At 37.7% G+C, this 13,839-nt stretch overlaps 2 pseudogenes; one reads left to right on the forward strand and one right to left on the reverse strand.

Annotated features, from left to right (window-relative positions):
- Window positions 1-510: 510 nt before the first annotated feature.
- LOC139883814 (uncharacterized) lies at window positions 511-2,851 on the reverse strand (annotated as a pseudogene).
- Window positions 2,852-3,591: 740 nt separating this feature from the next.
- Window positions 3,592-6,337, forward strand: LOC139883815 (uncharacterized; annotated as a pseudogene).
- The last annotated feature ends 7,502 nt before the right edge of the window (window positions 6,338-13,839 follow it).

Consider the following 13,839-nt stretch of genomic DNA (forward strand, 5'->3'; position numbering starts at 1 on the left):
AGCAAATGGCGTGCAGGTTTCTTCTTCTTTTTTTATACCTTATAATTGTACGGACTGCACGACTCGAACCCCTAGTTCACACCATAAAATATGCTTCGAAACCAGTCCCAAATGATTTTTAGGTTGTTTAGTTGCATTTGAGGTGGAGAATACACTTAGAGTCGACTCTCATCGTCTCTTGCTGATAATTAGAATGACAGCTATACAACGTAGGAGTAAAGAATATAGGAAGAAAAAGGAAACGGCCTTCATGTATAACCATAATGTTCATGATCATTGATTCGTTAGATATGTAATTAACTTAGTAGTCTCCACGAAAAATGCAAATTTCCAAAGTTAAGTTTTCCCAACCAGGAGGAATGGATACATCCAAAATGTTCGGTCTCCAAGTACATCAACCATTTCCAAATCAACAAGCGCTACTCCCACTAGTGTTTTAATTTTGCAGCAGAAAATATAAAATGACATGAATACTTTCCGTAATACAACACTAGCCATTTGTTCCTAAAACTAAAGCGGCATTCCAAACATCTTATTTATCTCATCCATAGCTTGCTTTGTAAACACGGTTGGCTCAAACAAATCAGAATCACTTGTTTTCTTTCCCAACTTATTTTTAGTTGGGGACCGAGCTTGTTGAGGCTCCTCCATTTCATCATCAGGCAATATTGAAAAACCACAAAAATCTTGATTCTTGATAGATTCTGACTTCGGTGGAGCTTCCAAGCTGTCATCATCTGGTAGAATGGAAAACCCACAATTCATAGCTGGTGCTTTGTCCTGCCTTTTGCTTCTCCTTGTTCTCACGAAATCTATAGGCTTCCCAAACATATTATTTATATCTTCCATAGCTTCCTTTAGGTTGATCGTCGGATCTACCAGACCATGGTGACACACATTTTCAACTTCTGGATCATCCACAATCGCTGAACCAACAACCTATGAACAACTGTGTCTTCTCTAAATCTTGGCCGAGGTGGGGTCTCGGCTTCCCTATCATCAGAACTTTCCGACATGTCATCATTTGGAGTAGGAAAGACAAATGCTTTTGGATGGGAACCCTTCTCTAAGTTATCGTCGTCAACAAAAATCTCAAATGTTTCTTGGAGAGGCTTGTAAATTTTAGCTTCCTTGTTTACCCTTTTTGTCTGAGGTTTAATCCCGTCGTCCAAAATCTCATCAACAAAAACCTCGAATCTGCTGCTCGAGTGATTATCTCCCTTCTGTTGATTTTGCATTGTCTGTCTTCTAGCTGGTGCTGTTTCCAAAGGCTCTCGGAACATGCTATTTATAGCGTTCATGGCCTCCTTCATGTTTATTGTAGGATCCACCAGACCATGATGGCAAACATCTTCTGCATCAGCTTTTCCAACAATGGCTGTGTCGACAAACTTCCCGACAATCGTATTTTCACCGCAGAACATTCTCGGTTCATAAGACTTTTCTCGCTTTTCAGACAAACTATTACATTTTTCATCGTTGCACAAGTTGTCTGAAACTCTGGGAGGTTTAGATTCTCTTAGTGCCTTTTGAGAGTTTTTCTCTGAAATCTTACTGTCTCCTTCAGACAATGGTCTCTTGGAAGCACCTCCTTCCTGACGCTGCAAGAGATATGCTCAGGTTAGGAAAGGAAATACTCCGAGACACGTCCAACACAAATTTATTGAATGAAATGACGACCTGAATTTTCTTCTTCACGTGCCTCTCCATCCGATTAAGGAACTGTTCATAAGATTTCTGCAACTCATCACTACGCTCTGCGAGACTGTGCCAAAAAATAGACTTGTAATTCCAAATATAACAATGAGGTCATCTGCTTCACTAGTATATTTGTTCTGCTAGATGATGAAAAATTTATGCTACTCGCCCACAAGAGAATCAATCATATAGAAAGATTGCTTATAAATTGTCTTTCAAGTTGACTAGAAAATTTTCAAACTCATTCAATTCTTTTTGCTGAAGAAGTGAAGATTGCTTGCTATGTTCAAGGGAAGTGATATACACATTTTACAAAAAAATTGAGAACTTACTTTTGCACACCCAAATGGTACATCTTTTCTGCCTCCTCATATTTCTTCACCTTCTCGAAATAAAGAGCATATGCTTGATAAAATAAAGATTTCTTCATCCAATTTGGTTCACCTCCATCGTCCGTAACACTGCTCTCGGATCATCGACAAAATCCATCTATTTAACCTCAAACACAAGCAAAAACCACTTAAACGCCACGCACAACTCAATCAACAACATGGATGGAACTAAATAAATTAGTCGTGTTAGTCAGTCAGATAATGGACAATTTTTGCTCAAAGTACACGTGGTAAAAAATGTAGTGTTTGGATTGAATAAAGCAAAATCTTAAACAAAGAAGGCCAGAATGATAATGAGCAATAAATAAGAATGGAAAGCAATAGATGATGGGTAAGTTTAAGTTACCAAGTGCAACCAAACACGGAGGTATCTCAAATCATTTCTGTAACGACGATCTGCCTCAAATGCCTGGGAGCATTTTTGTAGGAAGCGAGGCAGCTTCTCGTTGAGAGTCTCAGGAGGCAGCGACTCTTTCATCTTTTTAATCCCTCTATTTAACAAATCAAAACATACAAGATAATAAGTAAACAACATAGAAACTTACTTATGAACATTACATTCAAACACACAGAGAAGAGAGAGAGAGAGAGAGAGAGAGAGAGAGAGAGAGAGAGAGGAGAGAGAGAGAGAGAGAGAGAGAGAGAGAGAGAGAGAACCGGAGCCAAGGAAGAAGAGGGTCTTTGCCGGAGTAAGATTTGATGTCTGCTATCAATGATGAATAGAGATCGTTGTAAAGAGTGTGGTTTGTGGAGGTGGACATTTGTGTTTTCCGGTTATGGTGGAAGTGTGAAGGAGATGAATGGGGAATGGAAGGAGCCTTTTTTCCAAGTTCGAATTTGAATTGAATTGAATTGAAACGGAAGAGAGTTTGAAATTGTGCATTTTCAGTAATTGGGCTTCATATTTTCGCTTCACTCCACATGGACTAGTTTTGACTCGGAATGGACCGAGTTTATTTGATTTTAATGAATTGGCTCGAAATCGATATTGTTTGTTTCTTTGACGAGCTATAAAATCGAACCATCTATTCAAACTGTAGGAAAGGAATGATTCATGATCGATTTACCATAAACTTTGCACTCAAACCCTTGATTATGTGGTTTACAATTGGCCTTCTTTACTTTCAATGTTTTCAATTATTTCCTTCAACTTTTATTCTGTAACACATCATCACGTTCACGCTTGCCGATTCTCTTTCCTAGAGAAAAATGGGGGCTAAATCTCAAACTATATAAATAAAATGCATCAAAGACAAAATAAATGTATATTACAGGGGCATAATTGCAAAAATCACTTCATCTCATAAACCGCCTTCTTCATCCATGGCGACTCACTTTTTTGTCAGTTAAAACCATTTTCCACTTCTCAGACAATTGTACTCTCGCAATCTGACACATCGATGGCCACCGGAGAGCTCAACCCCGCCCGTATCAGCCAATCCTGAAAAACCGACCCTAACCTGCTGGCCGACGATGAAGAAGAGGATCCAGACCTCAGAAGATGTCGAAGAGGAAGACGAGAGAGGAGCTCCAAGTACCTCAGCCGGCCCCAAGGGATGGGGCTCAGACTCGATCGAAGATGCAAAACCTTGTGCGGCGGATGCAAAATGAGGCCGTTACACTGCAGTGCACGACGTTATTATCAAAGGCAATACCAAGACCAAAGACTTTTTGATCGAAGCTGAGATGGAGCCACTCAAGTCCGCTTCTACTCTACAAGAGCTGCTTGACGCTGCTCGCGTTGTGAATTTTAGATTGCAAGCTCTCGACGCTTTTGATTCCGTTAACATCACATTTGGATGCCGGTCCACCGGAGCTTACTGGAACGACAATGTCATTATTGACGTTGTCGAGACGGCTAGCCCGCTCTCTGGTCAACTTGGTGCATACTCAAAACCTGAGGTTGGTACTTATAGTTCCAACTTCTCTATTTGATTGGATTGCTACTTATATATTCGCATATTCAAATTCCGGGTTCCATTAAACGCTCTTGTTTGGGACATTGTTTATGTTTATCTGCTGTACATTGTGCTGGTTGTGGATTCTTTCAGAATGTTATGAGCATTTCGTGGAAATGTTATACGCATTTCGTGGAAATGTTATGGGTGGATGACTTCTGCCTTCTGTTTTTAGCTTAACCCAATAACCTCCTCGATATTGCATGTCATATGATCTTGTTGCATATATTTTCACCCTAGCACATATGAATCTGATTTCTGATGCTGTATGATTATCTTTTAGGCTAGATCTTCTACATTTGAAGCAACTCTGAAGTACAAAAACTTGTTTGGATACGCTGACATGTGGGATGGTTCTTTAGCTTATGGCTGTGACCATTCCGCAGAGATAAGTGCTGGTGTGTATTTGCCCAGATTCAAAGGACTTGTTACTCCAGTGACAGCACGGGCATTCTTGCTTTCACAAGATTGGAAAAAGTTTTCTTCTTATAAAGAACGGTCCTTGGGTCTCTCTCTTGGCTTATTCTGTACTAAGTATCATGATTTGGCATACAGTCTTGCGTGGCGTACCTTAACAGATCCTTCCCAGATGTCCTCTAGATCAATAAGGAGGCAGCTTGGACATGGTTTGCTTTCATCTTTAAAGTATACATTCAAGTTTGATCGGAGAAATTCATCTCTAAGGCCTACAAAGGGATATGCTTTTGCTTCCACTACTCAAATTGGTGGCCTTGCACCTGATAGTAACTGCTTAAGATTTGTGCGCCAGGTTTGTACTTCCCAATTGTTCTTGACATTTCAATTCACTTGTTTTGATGAGGCTTGTCCTGACTTTCCCTCAATATTAATATAAACACTGGTTTGAGGCTATAGAGATAGTCCACAATTCCTTAAATTTCACTACGTAAATATGTTTCAGTGATTGTTTGTGCGAGTGAATAGTAAAGTATTTTACATTCGGTACTTGCATGTACTCTCTTTGTAGCCTGGTTGAGTAATGGATGCTACAATATTATGCCTGAAATAATGACTTGAGTTTTGGCATCTTATATTTACATGAAAATAGCACAAATCTTAGTCTTTCGTTCTTCTCCTTTATTCATATTATTATGATAGTTTCTGGGAGCTGCTAGTTGTCTAAGTTATTTTGCAGCACCATAGTAGTCTTGTCTAGTGTATACAATTAATGAACAATTTAGCCAGTGGTTTTTTCTGAGATTGGGCCTTGGTTCATGAATCATGCCTTTTTTCCAATGATATGAAATTATTACTATAAATGCAAATATAATTGTACTGCATTGTTTTTTCCATGTTTATTTGCTCCTCCAATAACCAGAGACATTGATTTTCTGTGCATATCGGTGGCAGGAATTAGATCTTCGTTATGTTTTACCCCTGGGATTTGGCCGTGCTGCACTAAATTTTGGTATTTCTGGTGGCATTATTTTTCCATGGGGAAGTGGTTACTTGAACAAGCCCTCTCCACTTACAGAGAGATTCTTCTTGGGGGGTAATGTATCCCCCATTTGCTCTTTAGGAGGACCAACTGCATTGTGGGGTTTCAAGACAAGGGGTCTGGGTCCGACTGAGCCACGTAGGCAAATCAATGGTGTGGATGCTGATCCTTCTGGAATGGATTTTCTTGGTGGAGATCTGGCCGCTACTGCTTTTGTGGACTTATCTTTTGATTTTCCATTGAAATGGCTTAGAGAAAAAGGAATTCATGGTCATGTCTTCGCCTCTACTGGGAATCTTGCTAAACTAACAGAGAATGAGTATCGGAATTTCTCTCCTCGGAAGTTCTTGGAGTCCTGCCGAACTTCTGCAGGAGCTGGTATCGTTCTTCCAACTAGTCTATTCCGCATGGAGGTATGTTCTGTTTTCCTTGTTTTGGTCAAATTAAGAAACTTAACGTAATAAAAGATAGAATATAATATGTAAGTGACATAACTAGTGCATTGTTTATCATTGTCTATGTTATTGATGTTGCAACGAGTGATCATTCTAAAGTGAAAAACAAATTTTGTTTGGTGACATGCTTTTAATATATCGAAGCAGAAACCAAATTACTATAAGAGAATGGAATCGTAAGATGCTTCATCTTTCTGTGTGCACAAAATAATTTGGGATATGTTCATTGTTCAGAGAATCCCAGGTTCTGGCTTTTCCTTACTGACACACAATACTTTATATATCGTGTTTCAGGTGAACTACTGCAAGGTACTAAATAAGGTGGAGCATGATCGAGGCAAGTCTGGCTTTTGGTTTACCTTCTCTGCTCCATCATAAAATTTGGAGGTTTTTAATTGTGCCTGCCACTCTTTATGAGCATTTTTCAGGCAACTAATTTTTCTTTTGGTCACGACTTTTGATGTTCTGAGTTTTTGGTGGTTGGATATCTCAGATGATGATGGTAATAAGTGTTTTTTTTTTCCTTGGGATTTCATACCTAGAGAAGAAAATTCAGAAACTTTGGTGCCTCAATGATCCGAAATTCGAGATAACATGATTCCTGGGATTTTGTTGTTCTGGGCTGTAGACAAAAATCATTGAAATGAAACGAGATTTATTGTTTTTTGTTTCATCATTACATGGATATTGAATTTCTGAAGGATGAGTCATTTGAACACCTAGAGCTATAGTTGATTACTGGATTGTGTGCCTGTGTGGTAGGTTTAATCAGTTTGGTTCGGTTTTCAATCGATTTGGTATGGTGTGGTAAGTTTAATCAGTTTGGTTCGGTTCATGAACACTTCTAATGACGTGGCAGAGTGTACAACGTGTCAAAAAAATTACATGTCAATCTGAAATTTGTCATGATAGGACCGGTTAAATGTGCAACGGAAAATGTCCATGTATAATATGCCACATAAAATGGTACAGTATAACAGAAAGTAGTGTCATCTAGCAAATTTCAACAGTAGGAAATTAATTAAGAGGAGTATTTTTTTTCGGATATTTTTCGTTGACATAACAGTCTAAGAAAATATAAAATATAATTTTTTATTTTTTATTTTTTCAAATGAAAAATATTATGTATATTAATATAGGAAGAGTACCATAATGTGTATCATCCATAGTTAACTTATGATGTACATTAGTTAATTTATGATGTACATTTGTGATTCTAGACTAAAATCATTGGATCGCAGCTGCTCAAACAAAAACTCATTGTCTTTGGGCTTATCTCATTTTATTCTTCTAACTTTTGCTGCTGCGTGGGCGCCTTTCTGCGGTTAGCTCATAAAGGAAATAAATTGAATTAATTATTTTTTTAAAAAAAATTTAAGAGTATTAAAAAACAAAAAAAGGGTGTGTGGGCAGATTGGATTAAAAGTTACTATCGCCTTTAAATAGATTAGTCGGTGAATCCGTCCGTTGGACGAAAAATCTTTACTTTTAAAAATTAATCATTTAAATATATCTTATATAAAAATATATAATAAATATTAATATTAAAAATTATTAAATCTATCAAAAAATTATAATTATTTTGATTTGATATCAAAATATACAATCCTATTAAATTTAAAATTCATTTTATTTTTAAAAATAATAAACATAGCAAAATGTAAAAGTTATGTATCAAGATTTCATAATAAAATTTATAATTACATCTAATTAATTTAGTTGTTCCTATTGTTTGAAAAATAATATGTGTCCGTTTCAATTAAGAATGAAAAAAATATAACGAATTTTTATGAGGAATAATAGTTTAAAAAAAAAAATAAGAAAAAATAATATATATTAGAATTTAACTAGGAATGATTTTTTTCATAATATGTCCGTTAAATAGAAAAATTTTGATGTACCCATTTTAATTAAGGATAGAAAAAAAGAATATATGAATTTTATTAGGATATTTTTAAATAATAGACGAAATTGATTAGGAATAAAATTATTATATTAGAAAAAGGTAATTGGTAGAATTTTATTAGGAATTCTTTTCGTTGTTATTTTGTTTTGATTTTCTAATTAGAATAAAAAAATAATATTATTGATTTTAAAATTATAATTTGATTCCTAATTAAACTCAAAATTTTTAAATACATGTGTCAAATTACTATTCGTTAATAAAATGCCATGTGTCGAATGTTGATTTGACAATAAAATTTATAATTAAATTGCAATTGTAATTGGAACAAATTGAAAAAGCTCTCTATTATCTATAAGATGTCGAAGCGATGTGTATATAGAGAAAGAGGCACGCGAGATAGACGTAATATATTATGTTACGGGCAAAGTTAAAACAATAGTCCTAACGTTTGGTATTTCGTTAAGGTATTTAGTCCCTCTAGATTAAACGTCCGTTAAAATTTACTTATGTGTTACGTACAATCAATTATATCATGCCATGTATCACTTATTCTGAACCAATTTAATCACGTCACGCTTTCTTGTCACTAAATCAAGACGATTTGAATACAATTATCCATCTTTCCAAACATCAACCGAACTGCAACGATTTGGTTCCTCTACGATTCATCCATTGTCGTTGTTTCTTTTCTATCTGTCTTCATCATTAACAAATTATAACAGATAACATCTGATCATCTCTTTGATCGTCGCCCCCAATTTCAGAAAACCCCAAGTCCCAAATTTCCATATCGCGGCAGTGACGGTGGTGGCCTAAAGAGGAGGAAGAAGAAAACAATGTCGCTCTCGAACTACACAATCCCTAAATTGTAAATTTTCAAATCGGCAATTGGGCTAGCGCGGCGGCTGATGCAACGACGACGACACGATGAGAGGATATCATCTCCAAAATCAAATAATGAATCCAAATTTCACAGTAGGAAATGAGATGATAGGCTCATTAAATCAAAATTCATTACTCTACAAAAACAAGCACAAAGGAAATCTGATAAAGAGTGACAAAAAAGAAAACCTATTATTCCAAATACGACATAGCTCCTAATTCCTTTAGCTTCTCCATGATTTGAGTTGATTCTTCTTTCGTCGCGCCTTTCTTCACCACAGCCGGAACTTTCTCCACCAACTCAATCGCTTCTTTCAATCCTAAGGCAGTGAAAGTCCTTACTTCCTTGATTATCTTTATCTTCGCCGCCGCATCGAACTTCTCTAATTTCAGGTTGAATGTTGTTTTCTTGACAGCCGCTGCGGCCGCTGTTTCTCCTCCGGCACCGGCGGTTGGGCCCGATGGGGTGGAGACGGCAAGACCGTACTGCTCCAATAATTCCTCATTGGTTTGGTGCAACAAAACGTGAGGTGTGGCATGATATAATCAATTATACGAGATAAATAAACAAATTTGACGTTTAATGTGAGAGACTAAATATCTTAACGAAAAATAAATGTTGGAGCTAAAAAACGGGGATAATTGCATTTTTCATACCTGAACTCCCAATTCTTTAACAAGTTACTACCCCGAAAAAGTCAACGTCATTTTTCATACCTCTCCGTTAAGTTTCTTAACAAAATCATACTTCCGTCAAAAAATTGCTTACGTGGCAGCAAATATTCTGTCAATTGTGCACAATCATCGCCACGTCAGCGGCACGTCATCACCATATCAGCGCCACCTCAGCAAAACTGACACGTCATCATCTTCAACCTTTGTCCAAAAATTTGCAGATTCCGGCGGTGTCCGGCCACCACATTGGGCGGAGCCGCCGGTCGGAAGTCGCCGGATTTCAAAAAAATTTCTTATGGTCAGACTCGTTTCGACGAGGTGAAAGTCGTGGTGATGTCGGATTTTTCAACTTTCGAACCGTTTCGTGTAGATCTATGCTTAAAGGTTCGGCCACCGCACCTTCAACCTTAGATCTACACCAAACGATTCGAAATTTGAAAAATCGGACATCACCACGACGTTCACCTCGTCGAAACGAGTCCGGCCATAAGAAACTTTTTGAAATCCGGCGACTTCCTACCGGGGGCTCCGCCCAAAGTGGCGGTGTTGGTGGCCATGGGTTGGTAGTCGCCGGATTATAGAAATTTCTATATGGCCGGACTCGTTTGGACGTGGTGAACGTCGTGGTGGTGTCGGATTTTTCAAATTTGAAACCGTTTGGTGTAGATCTAAGCTTAAAGGTTCGGCCATCGCACCTTTAAGCTTAGATCTACACCAAACGGTTCGAAATTTGAAAAATCCGATACCACCACGACGTTCACGACGCCGAAACGAGTCCGGCCATATCAAAATTTCTATAATCCGGCGACTACCCACCCATGGCCACCAACACCGCCACTTTGGGCGGAGCCGCCGGTCGGAAGTCGCTGGATTTCAAAAATTTTGATATGGCCGGACTCGTTTCGACGTCGTGAACGCCGTGGTAGTGTCAGATATTTCAAATTTGGAACCGTTTAGTGTAGATCTAAGCTTAAAGGTGCGGTGGCCGAACCTTTAAGCTTAGATCTACACCAAACGGTTCGAAATTTGAAAAATCCGACATCATCACGACGTTCACCTCGTCGAAAACGAGGTCCGACCATATCAAAATTTTGAAATCCGGCGACGTCCGACCGGCGGCTCCGCCCAAAGTGGTGGCCGGACACTGCCGGAATCTGCAATTTTTGGACAAAGGTTGAAGATGATGACGTGTCAGTTTTGCTGACGTGGCGCTGACATGGTGATGACGTGGCGATGATTGTGCACACTTGAACAGAATATTTGCTGCCACGTAAGGCAATTTTTGACGGAAGTATGATTTTGTTAGGAAACTTAACGGAGAGGTATGAAAAATGACGTTGACTTTTTCGGGATAGTAACTTGTTAAGAAATTCACTGTTCAGGTATGAAAAATACAATTATCCCTAAAAAATCGAATTGAAACATAAAAGAATTATAGTTAAAAAATAAATATAAAAAATCAAATGCTTAATTTTACTTTATATTATTTGTCTCATGAAAAAATGTTTATTGAAATTGAAATGGAGACAGATGGGATTTTGTGATAAAACTAGTCAGTAATATTCTTTTCAGATTGCATTATGCAACATTTTTAAAAATTATTATTAGTATAAGGGAAGAAACAACTTTTAGCGAAACGTGACAAAGAAAGTGATCCAGACCGGCCCTTGACCATATCTAGATTGACTTTAAAAGATATCTTCACCACAATTTCGATAGATTTGGGCCTAAACATTCATAACCCACTTAATTAAACAATGTTATGATGTCATTTTCTTCTTTGTATTCGTATGCTTTAAGCCCATTATCATGTGCCACTAATCCATAAAAGACTTAGTTAAATAATGCTATGACGCCAATTCTTCTTTGTACTCGTAGGCTTGAAGCCCATTATCCAATGCAATTGTTACGGACTGAATCAAAGTCTTTTTTGAGTGCCGTCGGCCCATTTTTCTATCAAGATAATTTTATTATATTAATAATTATTCAATAAATATTATTATGACGATATTAATATTGTTGACCTGTCTTTGCGTTTCCATTGAATTTTTGACTAGTATATATCTCACATGTCGTAATATAATTGGTCGTTAAATTTTTGTTGTCAACAAATGTCCATTTTCGAGACTTTGTTGCAAACATGATTAATGAAATTTGAAGCAGTTTAGTTTTGAAACATTTTACTGGTTCTAGTCTTCAACTTTTTTTTTCCCTAAGTCACCATGTTTAATACTTTATTTCCCCAAATTTAACTACGTGAGCTTGTTAAATTTGCGACACTTTTGCGACATAAAGAAAAATCTGCGACACATTTACGACACAAGCAAAGTTGTGTGTTAGACTTTTACTTTGCGACACACTTTCAGCGAGCGGCAAATAATCCCGCCATAATGAAAAATTGCGACACATGTTGCGACACACAATTGTGTCTCAAAGTTATTACGACACGCCTACGAAGCCCCGCGACACGTGTCAAAGTGCGCGTTTTGACTGACACTTTCGCGACACGCTGTTGCGACACACCTAGCGCCGCATTGACTGACCTATAGGAGTTTGACATGTGGCATAGCGCTTAAATATGCGACACATTGACTGCGTCGCAGACTTTTTGCGACACATCTAAGAAACCATTTTATGTCGAAAAATTTGGGATCTGATTTAACTTATCCTCTTCGATTTTTCTCATAACCGCCCGACACATCAATTATCTACGTCTCCTCTCGATACAAAGGTACGTCGTCTGTTCTCCTCCGCCGTCGTCCACCACGACCACTCTTTCTCTCCGTTCACTCAGTCCACCACACCCCACTCTTCCTCTTCGTCTCTCGCGCAGCGGGCCACTCCTCTCAGTCTCCTCAGTCTGATGATGATCATGACAGGATAGCTAGGCTTGAGGCTAGCGTAGCGCCTATCCATACTGGCCTTTAAATAGCAGAGGATCATGCGCTATGCTGGGCTACATCAGACGATAGCAACTTGTCAGGAGGAGCTTCACCGTCTTGCCGCACTTCGTGCACATTACAATGATGGCGATGACGATGGAGGTGATGATCATACCACCGATCTTGATTAGTGCATTAGGATATTTTGGATATTTGGTTTGTTTCGTATTTGGTTGGATATTTCGACTATTCGTGATACTTTTTATTGTTTTATGCTATTTGAAAATAATTAAATTATTCTGTTTAGTATAATTCCGTAATTAGATAATATTATTGGTATTTTATTCAAATAATATTCAAGTTTTGGGGGAAAAAATTTGCTAACACTCAGCGACACATAATTGCGACACAAATGCATTGTATCATAAAAATTTTGCCACACAATCTCGCAACACAATTTGTGACATGTTTGCCACACAATTTGGCGCTGGTTTTTTCAATCCCTCGGACACAACATTGTGTTGTAAGTTTGTGACATAGACATGTGTCGCTAACTATGTCACAGTCAATATTTTCAATTTTCAAATTATGTGTCGCATATATGTCGCCATCTGTGTTGCAGATAACTGCAACACAGCAATGTGTCGTTGACCTTTCTGCGACAAACGATTCTGCTACACATCTGCGACATGTGGCTTTATGTCGTAGAATGCAATTTGCGACACATAATAGGCAGTCCGCGACACATCTGTGTCACAGATATGCAGACGTTATGTAGTGTTTTTTAGTCCAGCGAGATTTTGTTTTGAGTCGGTTGATCGGACCGCACATGATTTCTCTCTTTTCTTCTCTGATTTTGCTGGCGAAGTTCTCTTCGATCACTAGTGATGATGACAGCTCAACTGGTCCGACAAGCTTACCCGTAGAATAGTTGCACAAACAATATTCCATTTTCGATCTTGATTAGTTGATTAATTAAAAGTTTATGGAAATGGAGAGCTTGCAAGATTTTGGAAATAGTCGCTACTATTCTCCGACCACCATCAATCGCGTTTAATTTTAGTACATGTAAATAATAAATTTAAAAAAAAAAAATGAATGGGCCAGGATGGGATAATCGGAATCCATCCCATGTTTGCACCGGCCCCATCTCGTCCCACTGTGGATCGAGTTTTAATCCATCTCATTAGATTGGATCGGGACAAGATCCCACGGTTCTAGAGTGATTTGCCATCTCTAGATTATGGCATATCATAGATGAATATCCACATATATTTCATAATTAGTTAGGCTCTCGTTTTCTCATGCCCAAATTAAACTTAAGGTAATCTTTAACAATGAAAATATAATACAATTTAAAGTTATTTTAAACTTAAAGAAATTTATGCTAACCAGGATGTAACACGCACTTAGGCATTTACTTCATGTTGATAATATGGGTTCGATTTTATAGAGAGTGGATTTTTCGGGTTGATAATTTGTATTAGGAATTAATAAAAAAAAAACTTCAGAAATTTATTTATATTATGTGATCT

The sequence above is a fragment of the Rutidosis leptorrhynchoides genome, unplaced genomic scaffold (genome assembly GCF_046630445.1).
Source record: "Rutidosis leptorrhynchoides isolate AG116_Rl617_1_P2 unplaced genomic scaffold, CSIRO_AGI_Rlap_v1 contig456, whole genome shotgun sequence".
In the NCBI taxonomy this organism is placed as follows: Eukaryota; Viridiplantae; Streptophyta; class Magnoliopsida; order Asterales; family Asteraceae; genus Rutidosis; species Rutidosis leptorrhynchoides.